At 40.9% G+C, this 19,313-nt stretch overlaps 1 long non-coding RNA gene across 2 annotated transcripts; it reads left to right on the forward strand.

Moving 5' to 3' along the window:
- Positions 1-9,089: 9,089 nt before the first annotated feature.
- Positions 9,090-14,664, forward strand: LOC149915476 (uncharacterized). Of its 2 annotated transcripts, XR_016458844.1 has the most exons (4): positions 9,090-9,155; positions 12,954-13,881; positions 14,034-14,099; positions 14,190-14,664. It is a non-coding gene; the product is annotated as an uncharacterized LOC149915476 (long non-coding RNA). The 2 variants fall into 2 exon arrangements; XR_016458843.1 differs by having other exon boundaries at positions 12,954-14,099.
- The last annotated feature ends 4,649 nt before the right edge of the window (positions 14,665-19,313 follow it).

Here is a 19,313-nt window from a genome sequence, read left to right on the forward strand (position 1 = left end):
AAGTGGTTTCCACTGCAACAGCGGCGTAATCCACCTTGAGTTGTGAACACATGGCTGCAAAAGCCAATGAGAGAAAAGAAATGCATGGGGGAAATAGGACTGGGCAGAGGGAAACCACACTGTCCTTTCCTTCAGTGAGCCACGGTTTTACCACTGGGGATATGGTGCACCCCAAGGGTGTTAGAGAGCTGCCTGGTCTTTACTACCATTTTGCACATGGACTGTACATCATTGCACAGGGCATAGCACACCAAGATGTAGTAGCTCAATGACATAATAAAAATTGGCCATAAGTAATCAATTTTTTTTTTTCAGTGTTTGCTAATTTCTAAGAATACCCACATAACTGCTGAACACAGGTGTCTTTCTGCTAAAACTCCCACCTCAGAACGCAACTGAAAGGATTGATCAATAATTGTCTTTGTTCCCAGTCTAAACCTTCTTTCCCTTTTGCTGTCCACCTCCAAATTGCATCATCTTGTCCCCCTTGTGCTTGTTATTGGTGGAATGGCACTGAGGAAAAATGATTTGCCATTAGCTATTGGTTTCACCTAAGTCAGAGTTAGCTACTCAGATATTCATGCTCTGCATGCATGTAATATTTATGAAGAAAGAATTACTGAGTTGCTCACAGCCATTCTGAATCTCCCCAAAAATACAGGTGAAAGGAATCAGAAAAAAAAAAAAAAAAGAAAGGAAAAAAAAAGGAAAAAAGATTAATACATTTGGGACTTGCTGTTCTGCATTGTTTGTGTTGTGTTTCTCTTTGGTGTCAGTGAGACGGAATGAAGACTGATTTATATGCCACAGCTGTAGCAAACAAAAGAAGAAGAGACCGTGGAAATGGCTAGAGGTAAAAATGCCGGTGCAAAGGGCTGAAGGCCTGCACCTGGGTACTGCTTCCCGCAGCCTACCCCGCCTTGGAGCACCTTGTAAAATCAGATTATCTGCTGGACACAGGAGTTCAAACAGCCCTTCAAAAGATCTGTCTTAATAATTGCTGCCTTATCTTAACTTCTGTTTTTTTATCAGCCAAACTGCTGCTGGGAGGCAGATCCTGAGGATAAGGTGCTGTCACTCTTAATTATTATTACCTCTCATAATGAAAACACATTTGTTCATCCTTCTGTGCACTTGGAATTGGTGTAACTAATGAATGTTTTGTGTTTTATCAATATTTTAATAACATAAAAGAAACATTGTGAATATGACCCCACTGTATGAAATGATCATGCATTAAATGCTATTAAATACATAGTAAACTTGCTTCTCCCTTATTTGTATACAAATATAAACCAATTACTCAATAAGAATAAAATATATTTTTGTATTCTCAGAAAACCATTCTTTCCTGAAAACCATATTTTGCAATTAAGATACTGTGGATCTATTTTCTGTCAAAGGAATGTGGTTATTAGCACTAGAACATTAATGCATATTCTAAAATGAGAGAGGTGACAGAGAATGGTATTTCTTTGTTTGCTTATGACAGGAAAACAGAGTAATTCTCTTTGAAAGACCACTAATGAATTTGACTTGTAATGTTTATCAAAGCAACATCTGCCATTTGCATTCTCAAAATATTTTTTTCTCGTACTTTGAGAATTAAACATAGATTTCTTGAATGAAGAAAAAGCTTGCCTTTGGTTGTAGCTGTAGAAGAAGTTAAGTTCAGAAAAGACCCTTTGTAGCCGTCTCCATGGTCCATGACTCCACTGGGATGTGGCTGTCCCCTCTGGTGGTAGCTGAGATTGGATCATCCTGGTCAACACATCACTGCATCGTGCTGCACCCAAACATTTCAGCATCACAGCTTATGCAGATCACATTACGAGTGAGACATGTTGCTTACTGTTGATGACCAGAGCTTCACCCCAAGCTGGAAAGGAAGGAGAGTAATACTGAGTGGAGAGTGACATAAAACACAACGTAAACCAGAGCATGCATTCTTCACTAGCTCCTGATAGAGTATTTATTTCCCTTTTGCTCTTCTCTACCCTCTGGACTTTCATTCACAGGTATTCTTTTAACCTTTAGCTAACAGCAGGGCATCATATTCTCTCTTTGTTAGTCAAAAAGAGAAAATAGAGTGATGATACTTTTTTTATGCTGTTGGGATGGTGTGTCTGCAAGGAAGCATGCGGGGGGCTAAGGAGAGACCTGCTCACTGCGAAGCAGGCCTGCCCACCAGCTGTGCCAGCTGGTCGCTGAGTCACTGGTGGTGAATACCACATCCATTCTTGGAAGCAGAGACAGTGAGAGTTTGCTCAGACCCTGACGTAGTCAAGTAATATCCAAAGGAAAAAGTCTTCAAACGACTGGCAGATAATTGCAACACAAAGACTGACACGATGGAGCTGTGAACAGAGCCCAGAAGCCTGACTCCAGCACTCAATTGAATGTCTTCAGTCAGGGACACACAGATTTTCCTCATTATCTCTTGCTTTTCTGTCCTTCCCTCTTTCAAAAAAAAATTGCTCTGTATCCTGTTATATTTTACTTCTTAAATGACTTATTCAGTATTCTCATAGTTTTGGTGGAGTTGAGCCATTTTTTAATATGGGGTAGTGTAAAAAGGGCTGAAGTCTTTTTTATAGTTTTCTGCTTGAAATATTATTTCCTGCATAAGAAGTCAACTTCCTTCTGGGAGTATCAGGACTATGGCAGCCTTGAGACAACTTTTTCTAAAAATACTTTTAGCTTTTTTGCTGCTTCATTTCGGTATTCAAAAACATTGTTTTGGAAGCTGTAGAGAGAAGCTGTGACACTTCTAGGCACGAATTTCCCTAAGCTGCTCACAGGCGGGGGACCATCCCACAGACACACAGTGCAGGCTGCTGCAGCTGAGGACGTGCCACCGCGTTTAATGCTTTTCTAAGGAGGATGTTTCACAACACAGAAGCCTATGTTATTAAAATGAGGAACACGGGATATGAAATGCTCTTTTTTTTTTTTTTTTTTTTTGCACACTCATTCCTTAATTACCATGACCTCTGCAGGAGGAAGCGTGTTTTGGATGTTGTGTAATGGTTATTACCCACACCAACAGACAGCAAAGACAGGCAGCTCTCTCCTAAGCTCCCCACCATCCCTCCCTCATTACCAACACTACTTAATTATGCTTTCTTAATTTGTTTCTTTGTTCAACTTGTAACAAGTTAACTGGTGTCCAGCAAAGCATAGTGAGTTACTGCCCATCAGCTGGTCTGTATCAGCTGTGGGTTCCTTCACACCTGAGCTGTCAGATTAACATCAGTAAGGATCCAGATAAGCCCCACACGGAAGTGCTCCCTATGAAGCCCGTACAGTTTTTTATCTTTCTCCACACCTTAGTGCAATGCAAAAACTTTTTGCTTTAGCACTGAGTAATTATACTCCTGATGGCAACAGTGCTCATGCAGGACACAGCACTGCCTGTCTGCTGCTTACTGAAGCTGGCAAAATACGTGTGATGGAGCAGAATTAACCACAAAGACCTGGATAACCTAATCGCCTCTTTTCATTAGTATAATGAGCGAGAAGCCCTGGGATCTCTACAGTAGGTTGAGAGAAACAAAGGTGGCATTCTTAAAAGATATTCCTGTTCTTGGTACAGTATCAGTTAGCTTGCAAAATGCTTAGAGTGTGAAAAACACTAGACAGGTATGAAATCCGATTGCTTGTAGGACTGAAGCAGCAGTGACCTTCCATGTACTGATGGTACACTATTGCTGCAGTTCTGATAAAAAGAAACTGCATCTACAGCCAAGAGCAGCCAGACAGTATAATTTTCTATTGCTGTGGTGATGCAATCTGCAGAATAGAATGGACTACAGCTTTGCTCAGATGACCAATGGCCTTAACTTCAGTAAATCTGTGTTTGATCTATGTTTCAGTGAGACTAATGCATTTTAGTGACACTTGTAGCAGAAATTGTCTGTTTCTTCACTTTCTTAGTCTCTGAAACTTTGGAGAGACCTTTAAAGCATGGAAGATTCCTGCAAGACAACTAAGAAAAGGCGTGAAATAGAACAGGCTTTTGAAATCTAATCTTCTCCAGCTTGAAGTAGAGGTAGTGCTAGGCTGTTGACAGTAGGTCTCTGAAGACTTTCAATGTACTTTTTATTCCACAGCTCTGGCACCACATAGGAAATTAATTCAGCGACAATATTTTCATTAGATTATAACCTGAGTTCTCAATCTTAGGCACATTTGTATGCTTGTAATACATTCTAATTACTTGTAAAGAATAAGTCTATGTGCTGGTTGGTTTATTGAATATATTAAATTAATGAATAAATAAATTTATCTCCATGCTGGGAATGCCACTGGACGTCAAAACTTGCCACAGAAGGAACCAGAAATGCATTCACTTGTGATTTTGGTAAATGATATGGTTTGTATTGTAGGTGGACTTTTCTGTCTCACAAGAGCGATGATTGAAAAAAGCGTGAAAAACTTTTTTTCTCAGCCCTCCCCTCCCCCTGGCTCTCTCTGGTGGTGAGAGTTTGTTATAATGACGGTGGGGAGAGTTTTTCCCTAAGCTCAGCACCTCACATGGCTCCTCTGCGATGGAGCTCTCAGAATGTTGGCCCACTCACTCTTCTATTTTCTTGTACTTCTATGTTCTGTAGAGTAGGATGGAATCAATATACACATGAATTAAAATTGTGGCAGCGATGGAAAAAAAGTGGCAGGTTTTAGCATTATACAGTTTCTGTTGTATCCTTTTCTGTTTACCATGTTGTATTTCAATTATTTTCATTTTGCATGGAACAAAGTCGGTAGAGGTGACCATTTTCTCAAAAGATGGGAAAATCACTATCATAATCACTACTCAGATAGTAGATTTTCAAGTTTCCCCATTCCTTCAAGTGCAGAGCAACAAAAACCTCATATTCCCTTCTTCTTCAGTGGTTTGTTCAGTAATGTTCAGTTGTCTGTGAAGTGTTCTTTTCATACAATTATTTTCTCCTCTGGCCTATAATAGAAAAAAGTGCAGATTTAGATGCAAGCAAACAGATGTGATGTTCTGGCATTAATGCCAGCGTAGTTCCCTGGAGTGCCCACTCTGAGAGTGCTTTTGTTTTCAGGGAAACACTCTTCATTTCTCAGAACCGTTGCATCACCTTCAAGTGCACAGTTTTCTGACAAAGCCTTCCAAAATCCTGCTTCAGGATCACTTTCAGATAGTGGGATTCTGTCACATCAGGAACAATGTCCTCAAAAGTGCCTACAGAGGACATGGGACGCCGGGGATTTTATATAGGAAAAATCATTCCTTGTGCTTCTCAAAGGAAATGGAGGTGAGATTCCAGAGGCAAAAGAAAACAGGATTCTGGTGCTGTAAAGCTGCAATATTGGACAAAGGGCTTAGCTGAGGTGAAGAGAGAATGAACATTTCTTTTTCAGCCTTTTGAAATAAAATCACTGGAACAAGAGGATGTGGTTTTTTTTGTTTTGTTTTGTTTTGTGGTGTTTTTTTTTTTCCCATTATTCTTGTTTTTATTTATTTATTGTGCTGCTCAGGCTGCAAAACTTTGTTGAAGAGTTTCACCCATGTGAAAATGCATAACCCCTGTCAACCTGCCAAGTGAAACTTTGGGTGATCAGCTACATGAATGCTGGTAGCACAGGATAAAGCTGCCTTTGGCTACTTTCAATTACACACCCAATTCTTTTAAGACTTCTGAATATTTGGGAAAGGAGAATATGCAGAACTTGTTTGTTTACATCTGATTGTGAATCTGATGTTTTCAGATTTCTCAACCACCTTTGGAGCATGTGAGCACAGCCCTTCCCCTTCCACATACCTGGCAGCTCTGCCAGTGCAATAAATGACTCCTTTCCAGGAGAAGGGAATTGTGTCAGGCTGACATTGTGCAGCATTTCGTCATTTCAACAAAGTGGGAACTGGAGTAGAGACAGGCATTAAACAGCAAACGCTTTGCAAAGCAAAGTGTCAGATACTGATGCTACAGTGATGATTCAGGCAGCCTCAGGGGGCATTACCTATGTGTGTGCTGGGATGGGTTGAGGAAAGTGTTGTAACTAGGAGCAGATCTTAGTCTTTAATCTTTTAGGTACTGCTGGAAACATGGCCAAGCACTGACGGGTTTGGGTGCCAGGCAGAACAGACGGAAGTGAACTCAGTTTCCCTCTGGCCTCCACAGAGCCAGGGCTGCCATCAGTGGGGTTCCTGAGGCTCTGGGTAGTTCACTGCATAGCAGTTCTGCTTCTGGGCTCATTGGAAGCGTGGGTACCCTACAAGCATCATTAGGGAGTCTTGAAAAGTTCTAAAAATCTCACTTTCTTCAAAACTGAAATATTTTTTTATAGCTATGCATAGCTATAGATCCTTTCAGAATGGCCTGTCTGTGTAAGTATCTTCTTTATATACCCAATTTTAAGTGAAACTTTTGGATGAAGAACTTACTGAAGTTGATAGCTTAGTTGCTTTGAATTTCTGTACAGCTTTCTGCTCTACACCAGATTGATGCTGAGCCTGCACCAATTAGCCCAAATTACTGTAGGTACAGAAAGCACTTTCATTCTCATAATACCTTGATTATCTCTACATAGAGCTACTTCAAAGATGTGACCCAAGGGCATCGTAGTAATTTTCTGGACATTAACTGCCATGTTCCATATATTATTCAAACTTGCACACTAAAGATGTTTTTGCTTTTCACTTGCCATTACAGAATGGTGTACTTTTTTCTTTTTAATCTTCCCAAAACACACAGTAGTGTTCAGGTGCTTAAAGGGCACACTGGAGAGCCAGGCCATCAAAGCTTACATCCAGATGTCCAGAGCTTAACTGTGTAGAGTTGTTATGCCTTCTGGCAAGTCCATCCAGATTCTCTAGTCCCTGTTCTACCTCATGTTACTTTACTAACACCAATGAGACTGCACACTCTAAAAGAAACCAAAGGGGTAAGGAAGACTGTGCTGCTCCTAGTAGCAATGCCAGTGAAGCCTCGATTACCTTTCAGATAGCAATTTCCAAAAGCTGGAGCTGGTATCTTCTAGTCTGGAATATTCATATTTCAGTACCAAAATCAACAGTTACACCACAGAACAAAAAACAAAACTCCACAGACTAAGTAGATAAAAATGAATAGTTTTCATCAGATTAATGGAATAATATTTTATCCATCATCATTAATTTGCTTTGCCAAACTTTTCCTTATAACACTGGAGAAAAAAATGAATTTTTAATTCAGTGAAAAATCTGGCAAACTAGAATGAAAAGCCATCTACACAGAGGTGGAAAATAACTAAAAAATTCTAAGTGTTAGTTTTCAAACCAACTGTATAAATGAGTAGTAAAGCTTTTATTAATGAAATACGACAACATGAACAATAGTTCATTGAGTCCCACTGCCTGACCTGCTCAAGGCTAACCGAAAGTCAAAGCACTGTTATTATTGAAGGCACTGGCCAAATGTCTCTGACCACTGACAGGTGTGGGGCACCGGTTCTATACTGCGGAACCCAGAACTGCACACAGCATTCCAAGTGAGGCTGCCTCAGTGCTAAGCCTAGCAGGGGGATCGCCTCAATTGCTGACCTGCACTGTGTTTGATACATCCCAAACCCCTTCCCAAAATGAATATTTTCATATAATTTGAAATTAATTAAATATTTACCTGGAATTTATTTATTTATTTATTTATTTTCTGAAGTAAAATCAAGAACGTCTGAGTAAGGTCTTTTTTTTTTTCCCAAAATATTATTGCAAGGCTACAGCATCTCCTATAAACCTGTCCTGACTTTTGTGTCTCTTTCCTTCCTCACAGCCATATAAAAACAGTCTTCTTGCTTCGCCCTGACAGCTTGAGGATTTTGTGCACTTTATTTCCCCCTAAGTAAAAGATACCCAACTTTTATTCTGCAATACCAAAATCTGACCAAGATCCAGAATGGAGGCCAGCAATAAAATATCATTTCTCGCTGAATGGCGAATGGCAGCTTTTCCTTATTCATTTGGGTACTCAGGGCCTGCTAGTAACATCCAGATTCAGCAGTGATGGCTCCTGAAACAATCTCGAGGAGGCAGTTATACTTGGGCTTTCCCTTGGGCCCAGGCATGCAGATGTAGGCATTTTTAGGCAGTTACACCTGTACTGCCAGTGGGCGCTGAGTGTGCAGAGTTCACTAGCACACCATCTGACAACAGCAAGCTTAGAAGAACCTGGCTTTGAATGATGGAGAATACAGTTGATTATGAATCTAGGATACATCCTGTGATCAATGAAAAGATGAGTGATATACCTCACCTGAGATAAAAGAGATGCATGGCGTATACACACAGACATACAGTGGGAAAGCATTTTTCAGGTAAGACACAACTGATAAAAGTGCCCCATGTGCTCCACCTGTAGGATGTCATGAAATCAGCATTTCCACAGTTAATTCAGTATGCACAAGAAAATGCCTGTGGTAGAGCATCTTAGTTTCAGCTGGGGCAGAGCTGTTTTCTTCAGTGTCTGCTGTAATGCCATGTTTTGGTTCAAGGAGGAAAACAATGTCATTGCACTGCTGCTAAGCAGTGCTGTTTGGAGCCAAGGCCATTCTCAGTGACAGGCCCAAGGAGCTGGGAGGGAACAGAATCAGGACAGCTGACTTAAGCCAGCCAAAGGGATATTTCATACCATATGATATCATGCAGAAGGAGTTTTGAAGGAGGTGGGAGTTCGTCTTGCTCTCTTTTGCTGCTCAGAGGGCTAGCTGGGCATCATTTGGGGGTGGTGAGCAATTGTTTGTGCTTCATTTGTTATAAACATTCATATATATATGTATATACACACATACATGTTTGTCATAATTATTATCCTTTTCCTTTTCTCTGTCTTAGTAAATAGTTCTATCTCAACCCATGAGTTCTACTTTGCTGCTTTTTTTTTTTTTTTTTTTTTTTTTTTTTAATTCCCTCCCCCATCCCACTGGAAAGGAAGGGTGTAGAGGAAATGCTAAGTCATGGTCTGAAACAGTGATTGAGCACCTGGTGGGAAGGCAGGGCCAACCCAGGGGAGCTCAGGTGTGTGCAATGTACCTGAATGACCAAAAGGGCTGGAGCCAGGATCCACTCCTGCCCAGACCTCATTTAAGGGTTGGCAGTGGAGGTGTGGGCTTTTTGCTGGAGATCCTTGAATATCTGAGGTCTTAAAAAGGTAAGTAGTTCTTTTTTTTTTTTTCCCCTCCTTCATTTCTATGTTCACAGTTGCTGTGTTTTGGCTTTTCCTCATATGCTACAGCCAAAGTCTTTGTCACCCTGCTATTACTGCTGTATTTTCCATCACATTATAGTGTTACAGAGGGAAGTGAGAGAATAGCTCTCTTGTGCTCAGCTACCTGCTGGGGTAAACCACAACATAGAGGAGGGGCTGGCATATTGAGGGATCAGGCAGCATTGGCAGCAGAATCTGCTGTGTCTGTCCCAGAACTGGACATATTACTTCAGGTTCTGCTTTATCAATGCTGAGTAGAGGGGGAAGATCCCTTGGATCACCACCTTTGACCTGTTGGTGATACTTAACTCAATACAGCCAAAGATACTATTACACTTTTTAGTGTCAAGGTCACATTTGCCCCATGTTCAGCTTAGTATCTACTAAGACCCCCAGAACGTATTCTGCCAACCAGCAGCCCTCTGTATAGTTGACTACTACCCAAAACAACTGTTCTTAGATGCATTTTAGAGCAAACATTTCATGATTTGAACAATTTCTCAAATATGAACTACAAATATTCTTTTTTTCCTAGGTAGCTGTGCATGTCTTTATTGTGCAAATGCTGTGGCTACTGAAAGGATAATCTTGCTCTGTTGATAAGTGCAGTGTCTTCAATGACCCTTTGGTCCATCCCTGCCAGCACTAATGGAGGGCTGGGCTTTGTTCAACAGAATGGAAGTTCAGATGAAAACAGTTGTTACTTAATCATGTGGAGGATATTTTACTCACTTTGAACTTCTTGAATCACTCAGAACCATGAGCAGAATTCAGTATTTCTACCTAGCTCCTGCAAGTAAAACTCAGGGGGAGGCCCATTTCTAAGTATCCATATTCATTATACAAAGATCCCACTTATGTATTTCTGTGATTCTCAGGAGTCCTGTGTGCTTTGGAAAGCACTTAGGACCTGCACCCTCAGGCCAGAAGGAGACTGTGCTCCCAGTCACACAGAGCAGGGTGTTCCATGGAGCTGGATAAGTTGATACCTCACTTTAATCTATTGCTATTTTCAAGAATGTACCAGACCTCCCACATGCTACCTTTGTTACCGCCTGGGAACTTTGAGTCTTGCACATTACCAATAGTGTCCTCCTGTGACCTCAATACTTCAATTTTAAGTATCAGGCTAGTAGAAAAGTGTTGGTAGATGATGGCATAGACAATATTTGAAATCTTTTTCAATTTCAGAAGTGTCTTTTGAAAAAACTTAAGTTGCAACAACAAAAAAAAAATCAAAGAAATATACTAAGTAATCAATCACTGTGAATTTTTTCCATGTGTATGGAATTTTAACAAGGAACAGTATCACTGTATTTATTACATATCATTCTTTTGTGTGAGATCTTATGCTGAAACTAAGCGAGAAACCAAGAAACACTTGCTGTGTGGCTGGCAGACAAAGAGGAGACAACAGATAGGTAAAGAGATAAACAACAGGAACATCTCTATTTTAAAAAAGTATAATATTCCATTGAATCTGAAAAAAGTTTAAAAAAACATTTTAAAAATATATAATTTACTAGATTACATTATGAAACCTACTACAGACTTTTACTCCTCTACAGGAAAAGCTTTTCTTTTCTAGTACTGTTATGAAATAACTTTCTTCCATGGATTCAGGTGAAACAATGATTTTCACTTTCAGTACTGCTTATCTGTGAACTCACAGGCTAGGGAGAGATGGCACTGTTTAGATGGTGAGAGAATGCACACTACTAAGGAATTTGTTTTTGAAATAATTACATACTCAGTGTTTGATGGAAAACTGGGATTACACACCACATTACTAGGGGCTGAAACTTGATCCTTGAAGTTCCTTCCAACCCAAGCCATTCTATGATTCTTCAGCACAAAACCTCCCTTCACCTCTTTCACAGAATTCTCAGAGCAGAACCATAACAGAAAACTCCTAAGAGGAAAAGGTTGAATTATGGTCTGAGTTCTTTTTCTCTTCTTTACCTGAGCCTTCACGCAGTGTGAGCTGATTAAGCAGAGAGGCACAGGACTTTCCTCTGCAATGTTCATCAGAAATGCCAGTGAATGTTTCATTCTGTCCAGTCAGCCCAGCTCTTAGTGTTTCACACTTTGGTTGCTATAAAAATGTTGTCTGTTACCATCGAAGTCTATCAGATTGCTAATGTAATCACTGAAAGGAATGTTACGGGAAGGATGAGCTGTGAGTTTCAGTGAAATTAATTAGACACTATTTTAATTGATGTTCAGTAGTATTTTGGCACATAGAAGCCCTCTGGAAATCCTAGACAAGGCCAGTGGGTGATCCACCATTTCAGCACTGTGCTCAGTAATTTTATCCTCAAACAATTTTAGTTTGGGACACTCCCAACATCTATCTCACAAATTACCTATGGAGTCACATCCCCTGCAGCACTGGTAGGATATTGTATCATGCATCTTTTTCAGCTTATGACTGGAAAAGATAAGATCTGAAAAAAATTTGATGGTGAGGTAGGTGATGAAATTCTGCTGCTATGTTAGAATATATAAGGCAAGAACTGTTGAGTTCTGAATATGTATTCAATCTCCACAGGTTTCTAGGTGACTATCTTTTGCAAGAGTACAAGCATTCATATGCAGATAGAACACACTAACTATCAATAATCCAATGACATTAAAAGAATCAGGAAATATGCTATTCCAAAATAGGAAATGGAGTAAGAGTCATTCATACCTTTAACATTAGACACAAGAGAATTTGAGATTGCCAGTGCTGGGTAAGGTAAGAAAAACACTTATCTCAAGTTTTATTTATGTGTATAGGTAAACACAACTCAAATGAGCTCTTTAAAGATGTTTATCAACCTGTACAATGAAGGCATGAAAACAGTTATTCAGCAGCAAAAAGAAGGGGGAAGAACACCGCGACTTGGACCTTCTCTAGTTCCTTCGGTGCAGTCTGTAAAAGAGCTTATTTTTATGTTAGCCATAGCGTTGGCACTGTACCTTAGGTATTCAGTGCAGATGGTAAGATGGACAGTTTCTTAAATTTACATGCAAAATAAATGAAGTTTAGCCAACACCTATGATAGACTGCATGAAAGGTAGCCAGGTGTTGGGAAGCTCTTGGTAGTGGTATGCATTATGGAAATAAGGCTGCTATGCAGTGATTTGCCCAGTTGAGCAGTTTGTGGGGGAACAGGCAAGAAGGTTAGGTTGTAATGAAGCATGCATACTTCTGCATGGTCTATCTCTTGCTATGACACAAGTGGGAAGAAAGTGGACATGCTCGGATCTGCTTATTTTCTCCCAGGCTGGGAAAAAAGATATAAAAACAGTGATGAAAAAATATCCTTTACTTCCAATGTATCTACATCAAATATGTCAGAAAAAAATATTCCAGCAATATAAAACAGGGAGCTAATTTCTGATCGTCATTTTCTGATGGCTTGTCCATCTGCTGCTGAGTCAGTCCTACTTGTTAGCTCTTGCATGGAGAGCTACCTGCCAGAGGCCAGGTGGAACTGGTAGCAGAACTTGCTGTCTTGCACCAGGGCAATCTGTCATCTGAACAGGGAGCAGGACTTTACTCTGTGAAAAGGATCCTGCCTGAGGAAATCTTGTGGGGCAGCGCAGCTGGTACAATAACCAGCTCCCCCCACTTCATCAAGAGTGTGGATTCAGGTCTTATGTCTGAAATATTTCTTTCTCCTCCCTTTTATCCCACCGTGCATCTATATTTCTAAGCAGAGGCATTATGCCTTCTTCCGTTTTACCTTTCAGTGAAGCAAACCGAACAAAGAAGTATCAAGCCCCTGAACATCAATGAAGAGGATGCATGCATATTCTTGGGCTGTCTATAGACCAAACTATAGACCTAACATCCTGAGATGCAACAAACACAGCTTTCCTATTGTCCCGGTGACACCAGCTGAGCTGAGTGGAATGGCCCAGGGGCGGGGGAGAGGAGGATCAGCTGTGGGCCTGATCCCAGCTGCATCCAACCAGCTTTGTTACAGGCAACAAAGAGCAGAAGAAAAGACCTTTGTCCTTTATTGCAAAAGCACAAACCTCCATCTCATTGGCAGGGGTGACGATTAACCGGAGAGGATTCATTTATTTTTTGGCAGTCGAGATCTCCCAGCAGTAGTCCACTCCAGTGTGCTAAAATAATGGGCGGCGCCTTGTTTTTGTAAATGAGTCAGTCTCTCTTTGTCTCTCTCCCTGTGCCAGACTTCGTGGCCTGGAAGAACTGGTTGGCAGTGCTGGAGAGATCTCACTGAGAGATGGCTGTGGAAAACAAAGATAGAGAAAACGTGTGAAAGAAATGGCCACGACAGGCTGAAGATTGAAGCGAGATCTCCTTCCAGTGAACCTGGAATAAGCAAACAGTGCTGGGCTGACAAGCAGCTTATGAGGCCTCTAACACCCCATCTATAAAATCCCTTTGGGGAGAATGAGCAATGTGGCCTACTTATGTGAGGACCTACAGCCTGGAGTGAGTTTTCTGGAAGAACACTTGACCCCTGTAGAAGGGAGAAAGTAAAAACAACACAACTGCAGCAGTCTGTGCACTTTCCTGTAAGAGCAAGAACTTCCCACCAGCTCAGCTGGGAAAGAATGAATCCCATTCAGGGACAGAGGTTTGTACTGGGGAGGCCTGCTACCAGACACCCTTTCCTGATGCTAATCCTGTTCTGCTGTGGATCAGGTAATTTTTGTGTGAGTGTTTTTCCTTGGCTAACGAAAAAAGATCTTTAACCACAACAAACCTTCTGCCAGAAAATGTCAATCTTAGCTTCTTGGGTCTATATTACAAGTACCAGCTACCAATTTCTAACTGTCATTTACTTTTTACTGCAGAGATACCTCACACATTGACATGGATCTCCTGGCAGGGCCGATGCTTTGCCATCCTCTTGTAAACAAGTATGTGCAGTCCTCCAAGATATGAAAGCAACTTAATTAGGTTTAGTGCTAGAAGGCACTGACAGCGATGTTTTAAATATTCTTTTGCAGCACTTTGTTTGGGAGTGCAGGAAAATTCTTCTACAAAATAAATGTTTTCACTAGTTTGGAGAGTAGAGAAGTAAAACCTTGCAAGATTTAAATCCTGTTTGGGTACCAACCTGCCCCTGCTTCAGGCACTCAAAATACCCCCTCCACGCCCAGGTAACTCAGTCACTCAAACATAGGCTGGAGTGAGTCATCATCCTCATTTCATCCTCTTACAGCTGTGAAGAAAGGTAAGAGAGCCATGCATCTTTATTGAGAAAAGCTTTGAAATATGCTTTCAAAACTCCTTAAAAGACTTTGAACAAATCATATAGAGGGTAAATTTTGTGTTTCTGGAAGTAATTCCTGTGTCTGTTCTGGACTCTCCTGGGGGTGGCATCCTGAGTCTCAACCTAGCTTGGCCGAGTGAGAGAGAGGTGGAGAACGGCAGAGGAATGACTCAAAATAGCACCGGCCAGTGTTAACTATAAAATAAACACAGAATAATTATGCAAGCAAAGCAAGCAGTGTGAGGCTAAGAAAGTTTCTACCACAAAAGAAATTATCACTTTTTTTCCTTAGAAAAAAATAGAAGTTAATTGCAGCTCAGTTGAATTCCCAAGTATCCTGCATTTGAGTGTATTGAGTGTATTTTTCAGAGCTTATTTTCTTGGCTTCTCTCCCTTCTCCTCATTAAGCATAGACAGCTGCTGCTGCTTTTCTTTTCTTTTTTTTTTCTTTTTTTTTTTTTTTTTTCGCAATTAAACACTATCTTAGCCCAGTTTCCTGTGAGATGCTTCAGGATTTCCCTCTATTCCTATTTCTGATCCTCATTGCCTGTTGAACTTGCTGTCTTGCACATAATGGGTAGAAGCAGCACTGAAAGTAACAGGAGCAGATGAAGGGGGAGGAAGGGGAAGCTGCAAGGAGTTGAGCTTATTTTTAGAGCAATTTGGATGATTACAGTCACGGTTCTGACCTCACAAGCTCAAGACAAGCCAGACTTCCTTTCAACACCTGCATGCTTGGGTCAGCCCCTAATTTCAGTAAGGCACTTTTTGAGGCTGTCAGGAAAAGACAAAACTTTAAAATAGGCTTTGAAAGAAGTGGAGAATGAAGAAGTAAGTAGCAATTCAGATTCAGAGCTCCTGATGCTTTGAGACTTTTTGTAATTCAACTTTTCTTCACCTCATAGGTGCCCTTCAAATCAGCACTGTGAGTAGTGGTTCTGCTATCCTCCTGCAGCAGCTCAGAGTTGTTATTGCTAATTGAATTATTGCATTTCATATTTGCTTTTGTTTCTGTATTAGAGCCTCGTGTTGATGTAAAGAGTTTAGCTGTTAAATTTAAGAACTTACTGTTGCTATCTGTATTATTTATACCTTATTATATATATAATATATAATCAAAATAATGAATTATAAAACAATAATTGTCCCAACAAGGTAGGAAATGGAGCGCAGGGGCAACATGTCACCACAGCTGTATGGCACGTGGGTGGCAGTCTGCTGCCCAGCTGGCAGCTGAGGGGCTGTTTTCACAGAATCGCAGAATCACAGAATCGTAGGGGTTGGAAGGGACCTCCAGAGATCATTGAGTCCAACCCCCCTGCCAAAGCAGGATCCCTACACCAGGTCGCACAGGTAGGCGTCCAGGCGGGTCTTGAATATCTCCAGAGAAGGAGACTCCACAACCTCCCTGGGCAGCCTGTTCCAGTGCTCAGTTTTCCAGCATCGAGCTTCTGCTCTGAGTGGCTCTGCGTTCCCAGGTTTGCAGAAGTGTACTCCATGCTCACCCACTGACACCTGTCCGTGAGGCTGGGGGCAGATTCCCAAGTTTGCCAGGCAGTGTGCATCTTCCTGCTGTCAAGGGAAACAGCACTTTGCACACGTTCTGAATTTTGTTTTATTTTTTTGTGTCCACAGCATATTCATTAGTTCAAGCCTTAGAATGAGCTGAAAATGAGCTACAGATGGGTGCTCAGAGCAACAGAATGCTACTATTTATTTAAAGCCTACTACGCATGTTTCTCACCCAAAATGCAAAGCAGAGTAAGAGCTGGAAAGAGACAGCCAATTTGTTCTGCTTGGTGCAAAAATATGTTAATAAAAGCAGTTGAATGTATCTATATCTGATGTTTAGAGAACCAGTCTCAAAAGGAAAGATGTCAAGTGCAGGAGCAAAGTAGCAAGCAAAGAGGAGAGGCCAGGTGTGCTGCTGTGGCACTGACCACAGTACACACTGCAGCATTGAACGATCCCTTTTCACATCACAGAATCACAGATTGCTTGAGGTGTGAAGAGATCTCTGTGTCCACCTGGCCCAACCCTTCCTCAAGCAGCAGCACCCAGAGCATCGTGCTCAGCACCATGACCAGTCCAAAGAGGAGACTCCACAGTCTGCCTGGGAAACCTGTGCCAGTGCTCTGTCACTTGCCCAGTAAAAAGTAGAGCTTTCTGATGTTATGAAGTTCTGGTTTGTGCCCACTGTCTCTTGTCCTTTAACAGTAAACAGTTACAGCATCCATCACTGTGTCAGCCCTTAATGTTGTACCTGTGGGGATGGAACATTGCTATTCTATGCTAGAGATTCTCCTTCTGACAGTCTAGTCATGTCCCAGTGCCTAAACGAGAGCTGAAAGAAGTTGTTTTTTTCTTCCTGTGACCATATATTGCTTCAAAGTTTCTTTTAAATGTATTGACAATAATCATTTGTTGCTGTCATCAAAGGATAGAAGTGACTGGAGACTTCTCAATCCAACATATTTTTAACAATTTATAACAGAATTAAAATTATGACCAAGATCAGGATCTGAGTGAAGCATATGAAGTTGGGTAAATTCACATGGCATTTCTGTGTGTGTGCAGTACTCAGAAAATACACAGGATTCTGATTCCTGCAGCTGCAGAGAATAAAGCAGATAACAGCACAGCAAATAGATTTTGAAGCTAGTCTTTTCCATGTCATTTTGTTAAATACATGCTTCATTATTGCTGGTGGTTTATTTTGGCAAGCCCATAACATTATATTTTTCAAAGTCTTCTGCACTTTAATAAATCCAAGCACATTTGGAACAGAGAAGAAACTAGATGCATTGTGCATAACTGGTAACAGTTTCCTGCCACACCTGGTTAACAAAGTGAAAACAAAGCTATTGGCTTCTGTTGGAATTGGTCCCATCCAAGGTATAGGTTGTGTAACTTGCCCTTAAGGAAAAGAGGGAAAAGCACTCTTATTTAGAAACTATTTTTGTTTTGTTTGTTGCTGTTACTTCTACTCTTTTTAACAATTAGTTTTTATTATGAGGGACAAGAGGAGGCCCTGTGAAGCAGGTCTGTGACACAGGTTCCTGCCAGCGTTGCTTTTCTGAAATCAAAAATGAATGTTGCAGTGCATGCATCTTGTCCATCTTGCCATGCAGAGTCCATGGTTGCAGAGGATTCACAGAGACGCGGTGCAGCAGTACAAAAGGATGGGTGGTGTGACTTTAATCCAGAATGGAGGAACTACCTCTTCCTTAGCTTAACACAATTCTGGACAAGAAAATTCCCACCTCCTCTTTTCCCTTCATTTTATTATGCTTAGCTACATGATGTCATGAATCCTGGTCGCACAGCCATGGACATTTTTAAATCCAAACTCTGATTCTTTTCTCAACATGTCTTAAATAGAATGCTGTTGGAGGTAAAATAGTCAAATCTCTGTTAACACTGAGTTGCACACCTTGCAGGGTGACCTTTGTAAGCAATAGCAGATGGTGACCATCATTTTATACAAGGTTCTTATTCTCCATCTCTTTACCTGTAAATATTTTTCTTGTCTTTCAAGGCAGTTTCAGTTTGCCACCACCACCAAATGCAGTACTTAAGAAGCACAGGTACTTCTATGTACATTTGCAACTACCTTTTTGAACTCAGCCACAAGGCTCACTTGAAAATCCAGATAATTAAAGTACTTTCCTATAAATTTCCCTTGTTATCATCAGCCGTCTGTTCTTGTAGCTCCTCATTCTGCATTGCCAAATTGTTCTAAGACACTCACAGAAGATGCTGCTGTGTTTACAGACATATAACTTTCTTCCTCCAGCTGTTATTCAGCTAGCAACCACTCTGAGCTTCTGAAATATTCACTAGCACCTTTGTCCCATTCAAAGTACCACAGCTGACTGCAGTTATACCTTAGACACTCAAGAAAGTTAGCAGATGCACATGAATGCTCTACTGGGTTTTTGTTTGATTATCTTCATAGAAGGGAGTCTCCTTCTCTGGAGACATTCAAGACCCATCTGGACACCTACCTGTGCAGCCTGCTGTAGGGGAGCTTGCTTTGGCAGGGGAGTTACACCCAATGATCTCTAGAGGACCCTTCCAATCCCTAAACAAACAAACAAAAAAAACCACACACACAAAACCAAAACAACAACAACAACAACAAACAACAACAACAACAACAAACTGGAGTTTCCTAACAGCAGGTATGGGACCCATCCTGGGTACTCCTGTGAGCAGTTCAGGCAGCTGGCAAGGGCATCTGATTCAGCACTGTGGGTACAAAGAGACATTCTTACAGTTTATTGCAGCCTGGGAAGATACCACTTTGTGATTGCATCTGCTCAAAAAAATCAGGAGCTGAACAGTGGCAGGGAGAAGAACTGTTCTGTACTTACATGCATAAAGTATAAAGTTTTATAAAGTCTTCAACGTTTGTGTCTTGTCAGAATTTACAGTAATTTAAGGTGCTTATAATTCCTCCAGGCATGGAACTCATAAATACTACTCGGTGCTATTTGTCATTGGCTTCTCTGTCATGCATAAAGTAAAATTAAATACTTATCTCTATATCGTTAACGTATTAAACATTAGGATTTATGGGGTTGGAGATATTACTTGCTCTGAGAACATTATCTTCCTGATGAAAGATCTAAATGCAAATAGTAGGAACGCCAAAATACCCTGGAACATAATTAAGGATACTGAGGTGTGAAGAAGCCCTAGGCATAGGAATGTGCAGTTCTCTTAACTTCCACTTTCACGGTGGGCTACTTTTCTTTGTTCCACATTTCTATCCACTATCCCAGTGTGCCATCTTGTTTCTTTTTAACTAGTTGTCGAGTGGAAAAAAAAAATGTAAATGCATTCCTATATGGAT

This window comes from Phasianus colchicus, chromosome 19, assembly GCF_987193195.1.
Source record: "Phasianus colchicus chromosome 19, bPhaCol1.hap1.1, whole genome shotgun sequence".
Classification (NCBI taxonomy): domain Eukaryota; kingdom Metazoa; phylum Chordata; class Aves; order Galliformes; family Phasianidae; genus Phasianus; species Phasianus colchicus.